The 14,058-nt window shown below is 40.4% G+C and overlaps 1 protein-coding gene across 6 annotated transcripts in view; it reads right to left on the bottom strand.

Annotated features, from left to right (window-relative positions):
* LOC149218630 (MEF2BNB-like protein) overlaps window positions 1-14,058 on the bottom strand; it is a 319,606-nt gene that overhangs the window by 266,846 nt on the left and 38,702 nt on the right. The gene's annotated exons all lie outside the window — the stretch shown is intronic.

Raw genomic sequence — 14,058 nt, 5'->3', positions numbered from 1 at the left:
CAAGGGCGGCTTTTAAAGACTTTTCTCTCCAGGTGGGCATCTACCCAAGTGGAAAAAGAATACAAAGGGTCACCCCAGCCAAATGGCATGCTTGAGAGCGCTACACCTGTAGCTGATGGTTGGCTCTCCATCTCCTTTTCGAAATGATTTGAGTAACTTCCCAACCCCTGGGCGTTCCATCTCTTCTCTACACTTTCTATATATTGTAAGCAAGTTATTTGCAAAGGGTTGGCTGGCTTGTAACTTCTGGGAGACTGTGGGAAAGAAACTCTGTTTCTGCACTGTGTATTTTTGACAGAGAGTTAATGAAAGGCAGCGGCTCTGTTTCATGAGATTCTTGTGGTTGTGAGTGTAGCAAATGTGTTCTTATGTTCCATATGTATCTTGTTATGTTTCATAATTCATTTCATGTTTCATTTCAGTGAAATTTTCTAAGTGAGATTAGGTAGAATTCAATTTATATTGCTCTGCCTGTGGGAAAATTTCATGTGCAGTGTTATTCTTCTGTTGAAAAGGATTCATGCGACCATGCCCTTTTCACTATCTTCGGCAATCTTTCCATTCCGCGTCACCTTAAGTTGAAATTGTTGCGCTTCCCGCCTACCTTGCCTCACGGAATAATCTGTGCCTTCATTCTCAATTCTCTGTTCTTTGCTAAGCGCGAGTCCCATATACATCCCAAAAGCTCGGTCACTTCATAAAACATTTTCCAAAATCCCTTTTCACTTACTAGCCTAAGGTAAATATTGCATTGTAAGTCATCTCAGACCATTTTGCATATCCATTCGCTAAGTGTGACTCAGAGAGAGCCCTCTCCTGCTCTGGTAGGGCTAGCTACCAGACAGAGCGTGGTTTGTGGTTACCCTAATTTTTGCCTTCCTTCAACCTAAGGCAGATTTAGGTGCTAACAAGGAGCAAACCCCATAGGTGATGATTGATGATATGTGATTCATTTCACTAGTGTCAATCCCGATTCTAGTTTCACCCCTATAAATATCACTTAGCATGATGAGTTCTTAGCAGATCATTCGAGATCTTGAGAATTTTGTAATTCTAACTAATTCTCATGGGATATGGTTCATGCATTAAAGACTTACTCTACACAGTTATCCTAAAAATGACATTCAATATATTGCACTGTGAAATCCCCCCGAAGGATTAAATAAGCAGATGAGGCAGCTCTAAATGAATAGTTCGTAAGGCACAATACTTGCTAAGATTTTGCAAATGGAGTAGCAAGCTAAGTGGACTTGACTATGCGGAAAAACTACATGGTTAAGTAAACTTGAAACAAGAATCTTGGAATGGGTTACATTCCAAGTAAACCCCGGTTAGTGAGAGCAAGTCTTGAAGCCAATTACTAACTCTATGCAATCCATTTCACTAGTTTCAACCCCTATGTGCATCAACTGATGCAATGAATGCTAAGTGAACTATTCAAGATCATGAGAAATTGGTTGTTCTTGCTAGTTCTCATGGGAAATGGGTCATGCATTAATGACTTACTCTATGCTAATCCCAAAATTGATATGTCACACAGTTACATCTATGTTTGGCATTCAAGTAAACTATCACCATAGTTTATTATTGACTCGGCTCTCACATGATGCATTCTATTTAACTCGTTCTTTTAAGTTGTTCCGAAGGAGTTGGAAAGTTATGAATTTGAGCAAAATAACCCTATGATGAGCACCTTGATTGCTACTCATATTGTAAATCGTAATTGTCATCTTTCACCCTCTATCACACAATGCGTGTCCTTCGTAGGTTTCCTCTATGGTATAATCCGACATCTACTACATTTGTAACTAAAAGCTAGATAGCACTTGTAATTTGTAACTCCCTTACAAGCTCTTGCCGCTTACACAAGATGCCACTTGTCTACAACATACCTTCACCTATAGAAGGTTCTCCATTCTTGCAAGGCAACTTACATTTCTATTCAAGTGCACTTGCAGACATATAGTTAATGAAATATTGTGTTGCACTTTCACGACCAAGTCCCTTATGCCTTTTTGCTTGCTATTTTTGTTCCAATCTCAAGAGACAGAAGGAACTACCAACAAAACCATTAACATAGGTGTAATGCCATAGCATAAAAGAGAACACTAGATGTGGGTGTTTGTAGGCTAAAGCATCAACCACAAACTGAATAAAAGGTGATATTACAAATGAGGCATAAGTTGTGTATATATACACAACTAATGAGGTGGGGTGTCTCCCTCCACAAGGGGTTTATGGGCCCATATAAAAGCTTAGATCGACCTTAGTCACCTAAAGTACAGTAAAATAATGTTGAATAGGTTGAGTCTTAAGCCATAACCTAGTGATACAACTAACAAGAATGCTTAGCCATAAATGATAGCATGTGAAGATCACCAAAATTCCAACAAACCACCCCCCAACCAATCTTAGGCATGGGGACACGATGAAGAATGATAAATACAGAAAAGATCGACATACCCAACTGTTAATTTTAGGTATGTTCTATGCTTAGAGCAATTTATTTCAATTTTCAGAGTTAGCTCAATATCTTTTCCAGATTAGCAATCACATCAGCATTAAAGTAAACTGCAGATATAACATAAACATAAATCACAGAAGACAAGCCAAGACAAGAGGACACAAGATGTGGCGCTAGCCAAGGACAAACCCCAATGTGGGGAAACCCTTGATCAATTCTTCTTATAAGTTCTTCAATAGTTCAGTAGAGAGAGAGAGATAGTACATTTACAACAGAAGTCAACACTTCGACTTTCTAGATAAGAGAATCAATCATCCCTACATGAGATCAGTTGAAGACATGTTGCTTCAACTGATTCTCCAAGGTGACTCCTTCACCTGTCATGTGCTGCATCTCGTCCATATGCTGCACCTCATCGTGCTGCACCATGTTGCACTCATCATCACAGTGCTAGACCTAGTGACCATGCTATGCACTTAATGTTGTTGTTCCTGTCACTGCGCTGCTCTCATCACAGATCTGCACCTCATCATCAGTTGCACCTGTCACTGTGTTTCACCCAATCATACACTCAAGGCATACTCAATACATCATCATCATCATGCTACAATACCTTGTTTCTACATCATGCTGCTGCAATACTTCTGTTGCTCTTATCAAACAATGTCTACTTTGCTGCAAATGTATATCAGCCTTAGCTGCTTGCTATGGCTTGCAGCCTAGCAAAGCAGCTAGGCTATAGTTACTTAAGACTGCCTTATTTATCTTGTTGTTACCAAAGATATCAAAGTTGTCCATCTAGACTTCTATACGCTATGATGAGGGCTCCTCTTGTTGCGGCTAGGGCTTGACAACAGATTAGGGCTCCTCCTTGGACAGCAGATTTGAGCTCTTCTTAGCTGCGGATCAGGCTTCCTCAACTGCGGATTAGAGCCTTCCTCCAAACAGTGGATAGGGCACATCCCAACTATGGCTAGGGCATGAACTGCGGCTTGATGTCTCCTCCTAGGACTGTGGCTAGGGTTCTTTAGGACTTCTTTTGTAGCGTATAGATGTTCCCTTAGACAGCTGATAGATCTCTTATCAAACTGCGGCTAGGCATCTCCTTTACCTGTGGCTAGATAACTTCATTGACTGCGTATAAGGAGACTCCTTTGATCAGCGGATTAGGGCTCTTCTGTACAGTGGTTAGAACCCTTTTAGGACAGCGTATAGGTCTCAATTAGGCTCCTTCCTTCACTGCGTCTAGGGCTTCTCTGTGACTGTAATTTAGGGCAGCGTATAAGTTTCTCCATGGCTGAAGCTTGATCTTCATTAGGGCAGCATAGACTTTATTTCCATGCCAGTGTAGGCATTTCTTCATGATAACAGAAGGGCTTCTTCCATGGCTGCATTAGGCTTCTCCATTAAAGCAACATAGAGCCTATTCTCCTATGACTGTATTTAGATCTAGGGCATGTTATCTTAGGGCAGTGTATATCCTAGGGCACTCCCTCTAGATCTCATCTTCATCAAACCCAAAACAAGATGAAGAGAGATCACAAGAGTGAGTGAGTGTCAAATGACTTAAAGTCCTCTTCTATTTATACTAAAACGTAGAGCACAAGAGGGGGTTATTTGGTTGTTGGCCAACCTTGACGAATTGTCCCATAACACAAATAAATTCATATCTCCATGAATACTTATCGGAATCGGATGATCTTTAGATCAATCCTACACCTCTCGATGAGAGGGATCCAAGAAAAATATCAGCTTCCATTAATAAGATGACCAACATGGAGTTTGGACCTAGTTGCCAATTTTAACACTCCCTCTCAACTAGGGAGAACTCCATCCGCTGATCCATATGTCCAACTGTACTATCTCTGCCATCGGTGCCTTGCACTGCTATGCTCTGCTGAGCTCTGCTCTGCTGAGCTCTGCTCTGCTAAGCTCTGCTTTACTTTGCTATGCTCTGCTCTGCTGAACCATGAAGAAGAAGAATTGATCGAGAATGTCTCATACCATTCCCTACTGACCCGAAGTCAATTTTATTAATCCCAGATCAATATCACAAAAGTGTCTCAAATCACTCATATTGATCCCAGATCAGTTTCATTGATCCCAGATCAATATCACAAAAGAGTGTCTCAAATCACTCATACTAATTCCAGATCAGTTTCATTGATCCCAGATCAATGGAGGTCATCCTAGCATAGGGAGTACAGCAGATACAACGATGCGTCCATCGATAGTACTACTATGGTCCCCAACCTCATTTCCCTGCTCATTGATCAGATGAGAGGTACTTCCCATGAGTCCTGTTGTCACACAAATTGTCTAGATAGCGTGACAACGCTTAGACCGGGGGCTATCACCCTGATCCCCAATCCCTCCGTTTAAGCCATCTCCCTGAAGCAGGCTAAGGGGGGTAGACCCTATGGGAAAAAGGAAGACCAACTGGGAACCAGCTAGCTTGGGAGACACAGCAGGGGGAAACAAGCACTTGATTGAAATTAGATTAAATCTTTAAATGCTTTAAAACCAGTGCCTTAGTTAATGACCAAATAATTGTTTATCAACTACTTGCAGAAATCATTTATCATCAAATAATCCAAGCACTGATAACTTTCACCAAATGCAAGATGCACAATATTTTAGCAAATAAATTTCAAAAGATTAAATATTTGAAACAATCACGAAATTTAAATGCTTACTAATTCCATAAAATGATTCACCACTTTCATATAGCTAATCTTCAGATAAAATTTAAACGTATTTAACTATATAAAAATGACAAACATTAATCCCACATTTAAAATCTTTTAGCCTTAGCGAAATACACCAAAATTGTAAATGTGATAAATCCTTAAGTGAATATGCCAAGACTAAATGTAACAAAAATGCTTACACAATTTTTTTATTTTTATTTTTTTTTATTAATAAAATGAAAACTAGATTCTAAAATAAGACCAAACCAAAACCAAAAAAAAACTTTTTATGATTTTTTTTTTTTTTTTTTGATTTTTTAATCTTTTTAATCTTTTTATTAATTTTTTATGATATAAAGTTCTAAATTTAAAATTAAGATATAACAAAACTAAAATTTAAATTTAATCTAAACTAAAACTTAACATACCTAAAGCTAAGACTAAAACCTAACCATATTACATAAATAACAATGAAGAAATAAGACAACTAATTTTGCTTTTTTTTTGTTTCTAATATGTGTTAACATACACTAACCTAAGAATAACCTAACTATACCAACTTTATACAAAATATAAAAAAAAAATATCGAAATCTATTCTAACCTAAGCTGAATTTAAATGATATCAAAAGAGTATGCTATGCTAACCCTAAGTAGACTCACGCATACACAAAAAAGAAACCCACGATTGTTTTGCTTGTTGTTTACAGGTGCGAGGAAGCTTGACGGCAGCGATGGATTGTGGCAATGTTGGCTGCGTGATTTCGATGTGCTTTGCAGGTGCTGAGGTGACAGCGTGAGCAGAGAGGATGGTACTGCGTGAATGGAAAGGGAGACTGATAGCTGACTGCGCGTGAATGTGCAGCATAAAGGATTTGATGGCCAGTGCTGCAGCTTGAGGGACACCTGGAGGGGCTTCGAAAAACGCAGGTACAGCAGCTTGGGCAGCAAATAAACTGAAACCAGTGGCTCAGAAACCCTTGAACAAATGATTTTCAGAAAACTTAATTAAAATCTTAAATCTTTCTGCTTCGGATTGCTTGATGAAAACCCTGCAAAATTTTCCAGATATGAAGTAAATATTCCTGCCAGAACTGAACCTGAGGCCAGATCTTACCCTCCAGGGCCTAGATCTGGCTTCAGACAAAATGTTTTCTTCCGATCTGCAACCTACAATAACAAAAACTGAAAACCCAGAAATAAAATGCACAAGAAACAAAACTAAGACCCTAAAACCAGTTAAACAATTACAATATTTACAGCTTAAAGGCTCTAAATAGCCAGATTTGTCAGTATGCCACAGAAATATTTTCAGAATTTTAAATTTACTATGAGATGCTTCAGAAAACCCCTCATGCATTCACAAGAAAAATTCAAATGATAAGCCCAGGATCAAAACTAGCTGGGCTCTTCAGAAAGTGCTTCTCGGGAGTTGGCTGGTTCAGCCGAGAACTTCCCCAAACGCCCGTTGATCTTCGAAATCTAGATTTTCCTGCACAGCTTACTTCAACCATTAACAAAGAGGGAGAAAACGATACTAAAATCCAGATCTAATGGAGATACCTGCCATCATATTCAGAAATTTAACTACCATTCAAACCCTAGCGACTAAACAAGATACCTGTGTTTAAAATCACTCTTGATAAAGCTATTATCAATGGCTGAAATTAAAATCATGCACAGAAATGAAACATCTTACAGCATTTCCAGAAGAGTAACACCAACAAGATTTCAACCCCAAAGTCTTTCTTTATTGCATATGAAAAATGACTACAAGAGAGCTTTCTTTAGCACAAGACTCACAGATCGAATGATCTCAAATGACCCCTGACACCCTATTTAAAGAAAAATTTCCCAACGGCTAGTTCGAGTGATCCATGTCAAAGTGATCTCGACCGTCGATGAGGATCAAAATCTCTTTTAATCTCATCCGTCGAAATTTTAAATGCATTTTAATATATTAAAAAATTAAAATCTTGCATTTATTTCCTCAAAACTTTGACTTATTATTATTATTAATTTTTTTTTATTTTTTTTTATTGGACCCTCGAACTTAGCCTTTGGAAAAATCACCTAGGACCTAGGACTTATGAGGGGATAAAACATTTTCTAACCCTCAAGACACTTTACATCATGATTTTTTACATTTTTACATCTCAAGGGGGAAAAACCCATTTGACATAGACCCTCATAGACCACCCAGTTCTGTGACACAAATATAATCTAGCAAATCAAGAAATTTGTAATAACCTAACCAAATAGTTAGGATTATTTCCAAATTACTTTTACATAGACTCGAAGCACACTAGGATTCCCCTAAGATTCTAATGACAAAATCCATTCCGGCTTTGGCGTTAGGCTAAAGGAAAACTCTGCCGACCATGGGTCAGTGAGACAAAAAACCTTCCGAACGTAGATCATCATTAGAAGATTAGGTTTACCTGGGCAAATACATACATGACACAGATCTGCTAAGATTATTTACAATTTACACATGCAGACTGGGTTTACAACATAACATGATTGCGCTGATAATGATAGTCGAATGGCACAGACACGTCGATCAAGCGCTATCCCTTTTGCGAAAAAAAGGGGGTGTACTGCTATGGGTAGTTGACACGTAGTGGTCAACAAGTCCCAAACTACATGGGTAGTATGCCTCGACGGGAGAACTAATCATCCTGTCCACAGGAGAACGAATCATCCTGTCCAATGGATGCCACTGAAAACTAATCATCCTGGCCCACAGGAGAACTAATCATCATGTTCCATAGTCGCCACGGAGAACGAATCATCCTGGCCCACAGGAGGACTAATCATCCTGTTCCATAGTTGCCACAGAGAACTAATCATTCTGGTTCGCAGGAGAACTAATCATCCTGCACATAGCGGACCACCAGGGGAGGGTGAGTCGCCCTGTGGTCGTATGTTGCTCCAGTAAGTACCCCAAGCCCCCCAGAGCTCCCAGAGCTCAATGCATGCAACATGCAAAACCCTTATAAGAAGGTCTCTCAACGACTCCATGTCGTTCGGGAAAGTCGTAGATTTGACCTTTCCCGAGGCTTTGAAAAAATGTATACGACCTGTACATCAGTCTCAATGCGATGGAGCCTCCTCGTTCATCGACTTACCATATCCCAAATAAGGCAGTATCTAATGTTTATCTGCTGGAGCAATCATCAAGTAGGGGATTCCTCAATAATCGAATCCCCCCTCTGGTTTTCACAGAGAATCACAGTGGTATTCATCATGTGTACAAACAGATCATTGAAGAGCTTCCATAACTAGGCAGCTTCATACAAGATCATACTCGTTGCTATGTATTCGGTCTCGGCGGTGCTTATAGCAACCGACTTCTGCTTCCAGCGCATCCATGATATCGAAGCAAAACCCAAAGAGAACCAGCACTGGGAAGTGCTCTAGTGATCCTCCACAATGCCTACCCAGTCAACTATTTCCCTTATGGTCGGGCCTACTTACGCATCCTTATGGTCGATCAAGAAATTCCTCTCCCTACTACTATTGGGGCGCCTCCTTGCCCTCCTCTCCCTATCGGTCGAGCCATAAATACAGAGCTAGCAGTTGTTCGGTATAAATCTAAAAAGCCCTTAAGTAGTACTGCCCGTAGCTAGGTCAAAAGAAACTTGACTTTTTTTCAAATAGTCATGTGATTTCATATTTCTAGCAGTGTATCTCAATCCATGAGAGATTGTGCCCCGAAGATATCTCAGAAGATTCTTGGCACCAATCCAATGAGGCTCAACCAAATATGAGCTCACCATGCTAACTGCAAAACATATGTCCGGACGGAAGTTCACCAAGAACATCAATGTGAATGAGTTTATGAAACTTAGAGGCATTTCCCAAATCTGGTCTGACATCACTACCATATAACTTCTGAAAGTTAAGATCCTCAAGGTAGTCATAGGCTTGCAGTTTATCATTCCACATCCAGAATCCAACTCCCTCTTACTTCTGCAAATGAGAGGGTCTGCACCTGCCAGAAATAGGTCGTCCTCATAAGGTTTCGGTATGAGAGGTCTATCATCCACAACCTTCGGGTAATGGTTTAGATCGGTTTCACTCCTAGTGAATCTCAGCTTCATCAGACAGTTATCGATCCCCACATACTACGCCCGAGGTATTTTGCTTCAAGCCATAGAGGGCTTTCTTCCTCCTGTATACATGAGATTTCCGATCATGAATCTCAAACCTCCTCAGGTTGTTCCAAACTTGTGGACCTGCTACATGAGGGGAATGGTCCCCTTGTAAGATTTTCCTTCGGTACATCTCAGACATGTACTTTCATGCTCCTTTTGAATTCAAGCATCCCTGTCACCATCTAACTCACAGACCTCTGGTGCTATAGATGCGATATGTCAATTGACATGATCCTCAATGGACCATCCTGCAACTTGATACAAATTGCCAACCATGAACCCACGAGTAGAATCATCTTACGTTTCCAACGATGAATGCCACCCTGAAACCTTTTGACTTCCATTGCCGAAATGGACACCAGGTTCTTCTTGCGATCAGGTACATAAAAGAGATTCTGTAAATGAATCGAGTTACCCTCACTCAATTGAGGGGTAACATTCCCTACACCCTTTCCGGGATAGGTGGCATCGGCTCCAAGTATAATCCCACGATTGTTTCCATCTCTACCAAATTAGAGAGTGCGCCCTACTATCCAATGAAGTGCCTTGAAGCACTACAATCAATAAGCCAGATTCCCAAAGAATCTGAAGGAGAGGGCCAATACAAGATAACGCTTCTTTATCTTATCAAAAACAACATTTGATTCTTCATACCTGGGGTTCCTTGCTTTCTCTAAAGAGTCGGTCGTTTCCTTGATGACCTGCATTACCTGTCATTCCTCTGATCATTGAAGATGTCCCTGGAATGATTGTTCTCATCATCAAGTCATGTGTCCCTACCTCAGACACTCCTTGGCATAATGGCCGAACTTATTGCAACCAAGGCATCTGCCTTTCCTTCCACCCTTAGATCCGGACTTCCCAATGAAGTGATCTTTAGGTAGGCCATCAGAAACTTCCGTTGCGCCATTCTGATAATATTCTTTGCTTCGACTTCACCCTCGGTGAATTTGAAGAGGGATGAGGAATCTTTTGTCCTTTCCCAACTGTCTTCGGTGATTGCTCTTTCACTCTTGCTTGGGCATTGTCTTCACCTCAGCTCCAATACCATGTTAATTTTAGGTATGTTCTATGCTTAGAGCAATTTATTTCAATTTTCACAGTTAGCTCAATATCTTTTCCAGATTAGCAATCACATCAACATTAAAGTAAACTACAGATAGAACATAAACATAAATCGCAGAAGACAAGCCAAGACAAGAGGACACAAGATGTGGTGCTAGCCAGGGACAAACCCCAATGTGGGGAAACCCTTAATCGATTCTTTTTATATGTTCTTCAATAGTTCAGTAAAGAGAGAGAGAGATATAGTACATTTACAACAGAAGTCAACACTTCGACTTTCTAGATAAGAGAATCAATCATCTCTAAATGAGATCAGTTGAAGACATGCTGCTTCAACTGATTCTCCAAGGTGACTCCTTCACCTGTCATGTGGTGCATCTCGTCCATATGTTGCACCTCATCTTGCTGCACCATGTTGCACTCATCATCACAGTGCTGGACCTAGTGACCATACTATGCACTTCATGTTGTTGTTCCTGTCACTATGCTGCTCTCATCACGGATCTGCACCTCATCATCAGTTGCACCTGTCATTGTGTTTCACCCAATCATACACTCAAGGCATACTCAATACATCATCATCATCATGCTGCAATACCTTGTTGCTACATCATGCTGCTGCAATACTTCTGTTGCTCTTATCAAACAATGTCCACTTTGATACAAATGTATATCAGCCTTAGCTGCTTGCTATGGCTTGCAGCCTAGCAGAGCAGCTAGGCTATAGTTACTTAAGACTGCCTTATTTATCTTGCTGTTACCAAAGATATCAACGCTGTCCATCTAGACTTCTATACACTATGATGAGGGCTCCTCTTGCTGCGGCTAGGGCTTGACAGCGAATTAGGGCTCCTCCTTGGACAGCAGATTTGAGCTCTTCTTAGCTGCGGATCAGGCTTCCTCAACTGCGGATTAGAGCCTTCCTCCAAACTGTGGCTAGGGCATGAACGGCGGCTTGATGTCTCCTCCTAGGACTATGGCTAGGGTTCTTTAGGACTTCTTTTGTAGCGTATAGATGTTCCCTTAGGCAGCTGATAGATCTCTTATCAAACTGCAGCTAGGCATCTCCTTTACCTATGGCTAGATAACTTCATTGACTGCGTATAAGGAGACTCCTTTGATCAGTGGATTAGGGCTCTTCTGTACAGTGGTTAGAACCCTTTTAGGACAGCATATAGGTCTCAATTAGGCTCCTTCCTTCACTGCGTCTAGGGCTTCTCTGTGACTGTAATTTAGGGCAGCGTATAAGTTTCTCCATGGTTGAAGCTTGATCTTCATTAGGGCAGCGTAGACTTTATTTCCATGCCAGCGTAGGCGTTTCTTCGTGATAACAGAAGGGCTTCTTCCATGGCTGCATTAGGCTTCTCCATTAGAGCAAGGTAGAGCCTATTCTCCCATGACTGTATTTAGATCTAGGGCATGTTATCTTAGGGCAGCGTATATCCTAGGGCACTCCCTCTAGATCTCATCTTCATCAAACCCAAAACAGGATGAAGAGAGATCACAAGAGTGAGTGAGTGTCAAATGACTTAAAGTCCTCTTCTATTTATACTAAAACGTAGAGTGCAAGAGGGGGTTATTTATTTGCTGGCCGACCTTGACGAATTGTCCCATAACACAAATAAATTCATATCTCCATGAATACTTATCGGAATCGGATGATCTTTAGATCAATCCTACACCTCTCGATGAGAGGGATCCAAGAAAAATATCAGCTTCCATTAATAAGATGACCCACATGGAGTTTGGACCTAGTTGCCAATTTTAACACCAACCCATAGAGATATAGCCATAGTTCAATTATAAAGGAGAGTGGGTATGAAACGGCCCAACTCAAATACAAGTATGGATGGGTCTTTTTGTTGCACAAACTAGCAGGCCTAGTAAATAGGCAAAATCTAGAGGGCACAACAACACCTTGGGATAGAGACCCACTGTCACCACAGCTTAAGTCCCCTTCTCTTCTCGGATTTTCACAGCTGGGAGGAGTCCCAATATCCCTCGCTTGTGATAAATAAATGTTTATGGCAAGCTAGAAGTGAGGCAAGGTGATTTATTCAATGAAAAGGTTCAATAAATCACGAGATTTGGGAGAAGCTAGAAAGACTTTCCACGAAAAACCCCTTAAAAATAAAGCCACACAAGGCTTAGGTTTGAGTAATGACACGTGATATATGTGCATCCAAAGTCAAGGTAGGCAAGAGAAAAGGAAATGAATGATTTACTTCACCAAGTACCTAAAAGATTGCCTTCAAAGAATCCCCAAGTTGAAGGATTCGCCTCTAGGGTTTCCTCTTGATGTGACAACTAGGGCATCAAATTTCATGGACAATACCCGTGGGAATTCCACCAAAACCTGAGCACCTTTAGAGGAGACACAAAGGAAGATTTATATCCAAACAATACTCAAAAATTTCTCCTCCCTAGAATTTTGCACCAAGCCCTAGATGGCCTCCTTATACTTAAAGGGACGAATTTTAAGAAGAGAAAAGAAGGAAAATTTATTGATTAAATCCAAGCTTGACCACCAAGGGACTTGACTAGTGCCTAGAACATTATGAGTATGGAGTCATGCGTGCTTATAGTAGGTTGAATTGACCTTCAAGCTACCCCCTTTCAACAATTACCTTCATTAGCATTAGTTAATGGAGTTTCATGGATAAATTATGACAATCTTCCACTAGGAACATTCATTTCATACCATCAATGAGTAACACATGCAAAACTTCCCAAGATCATAATTTCGCACCATATCAAGTAAATTAGGGCATAAATCTTCACTATGAGAAAAAATTCCATGCATTAGACATTTACATAAAGATATTCAACAAGAAAAAGCACTTACTAGACAATATGAAGTATATCCATCCATCAACAATGCATTTAGAAGCTCCAAAAAGATAACAATATATCCATACATCAAAGTGCATCCCAAAAACATCCAAATCCTCTCCAAAATTGCAGGTCTGAATCCACTAATGAGGCTAGCAAAATGCCAAGTGTGATGATTTTGAATGGGAGAGAGACTCTCCAATTGATACAAGTGCTAGCAATTTGAATTTCTAATAAACAAGCCCCTAAAGTGTCAAAATAGGTAACAAAAGCCTTGGTTACAAGCATGCCAAGATAGCTTAATACAGTAATCATTATTTTATTTCTCCTTAGCCCACATAGGGATGTCGTCATCCAAGCAAAGTGCTCTCCAAGACTAGCATTGAGGCCTTTTGTGCTCAAACTTTGGGAGAGGGCCTCTAAAATCATGACAAAGAGGGTGGTACCCTCATCATGCTGCAAAACATCTCCAAACCCCCTATTTGGGCCCTATGGGCTCCAAATGGGTCTGATGGGTCTCCAAGTGGCTCAACATCAAGTCGATGCTCCATCAATGAGGGTTAGAAGATAACACATACCCTCCCATGTCTCCCCGAGAAAGACAAAACCTCCTCTGGGCCCTTGATCAGTTGCCAAGTGTGTGAAAAATCGATGACCTGATTCCTACTGTGGCAAACTAATGATATTTCTCCTATTTGTTAAATTTCTTGAACAAATTACTTGTAGTTTTCTACAGCAAATATTGAAATATATACATTGCAGCCTACAGAAAATAAAATACTGCGGAAACTAAACACTGCACAAGAGAGAAATAAACACACACATATACACCGTTGTTTTTGGCCCAA

The sequence above is a fragment of the Pinus tabuliformis genome, chromosome Q (assembly GCF_031772625.1).
Source record: "Pinus tabuliformis cultivar Carrire ecotype Pingquan chromosome Q, CPIR1, whole genome shotgun sequence".
Lineage (NCBI taxonomy): Eukaryota > Viridiplantae > Streptophyta > Pinopsida > Pinales > Pinaceae > Pinus > Pinus tabuliformis.
This window is presented reverse-complemented; position numbering and strand designations above follow the sequence as displayed.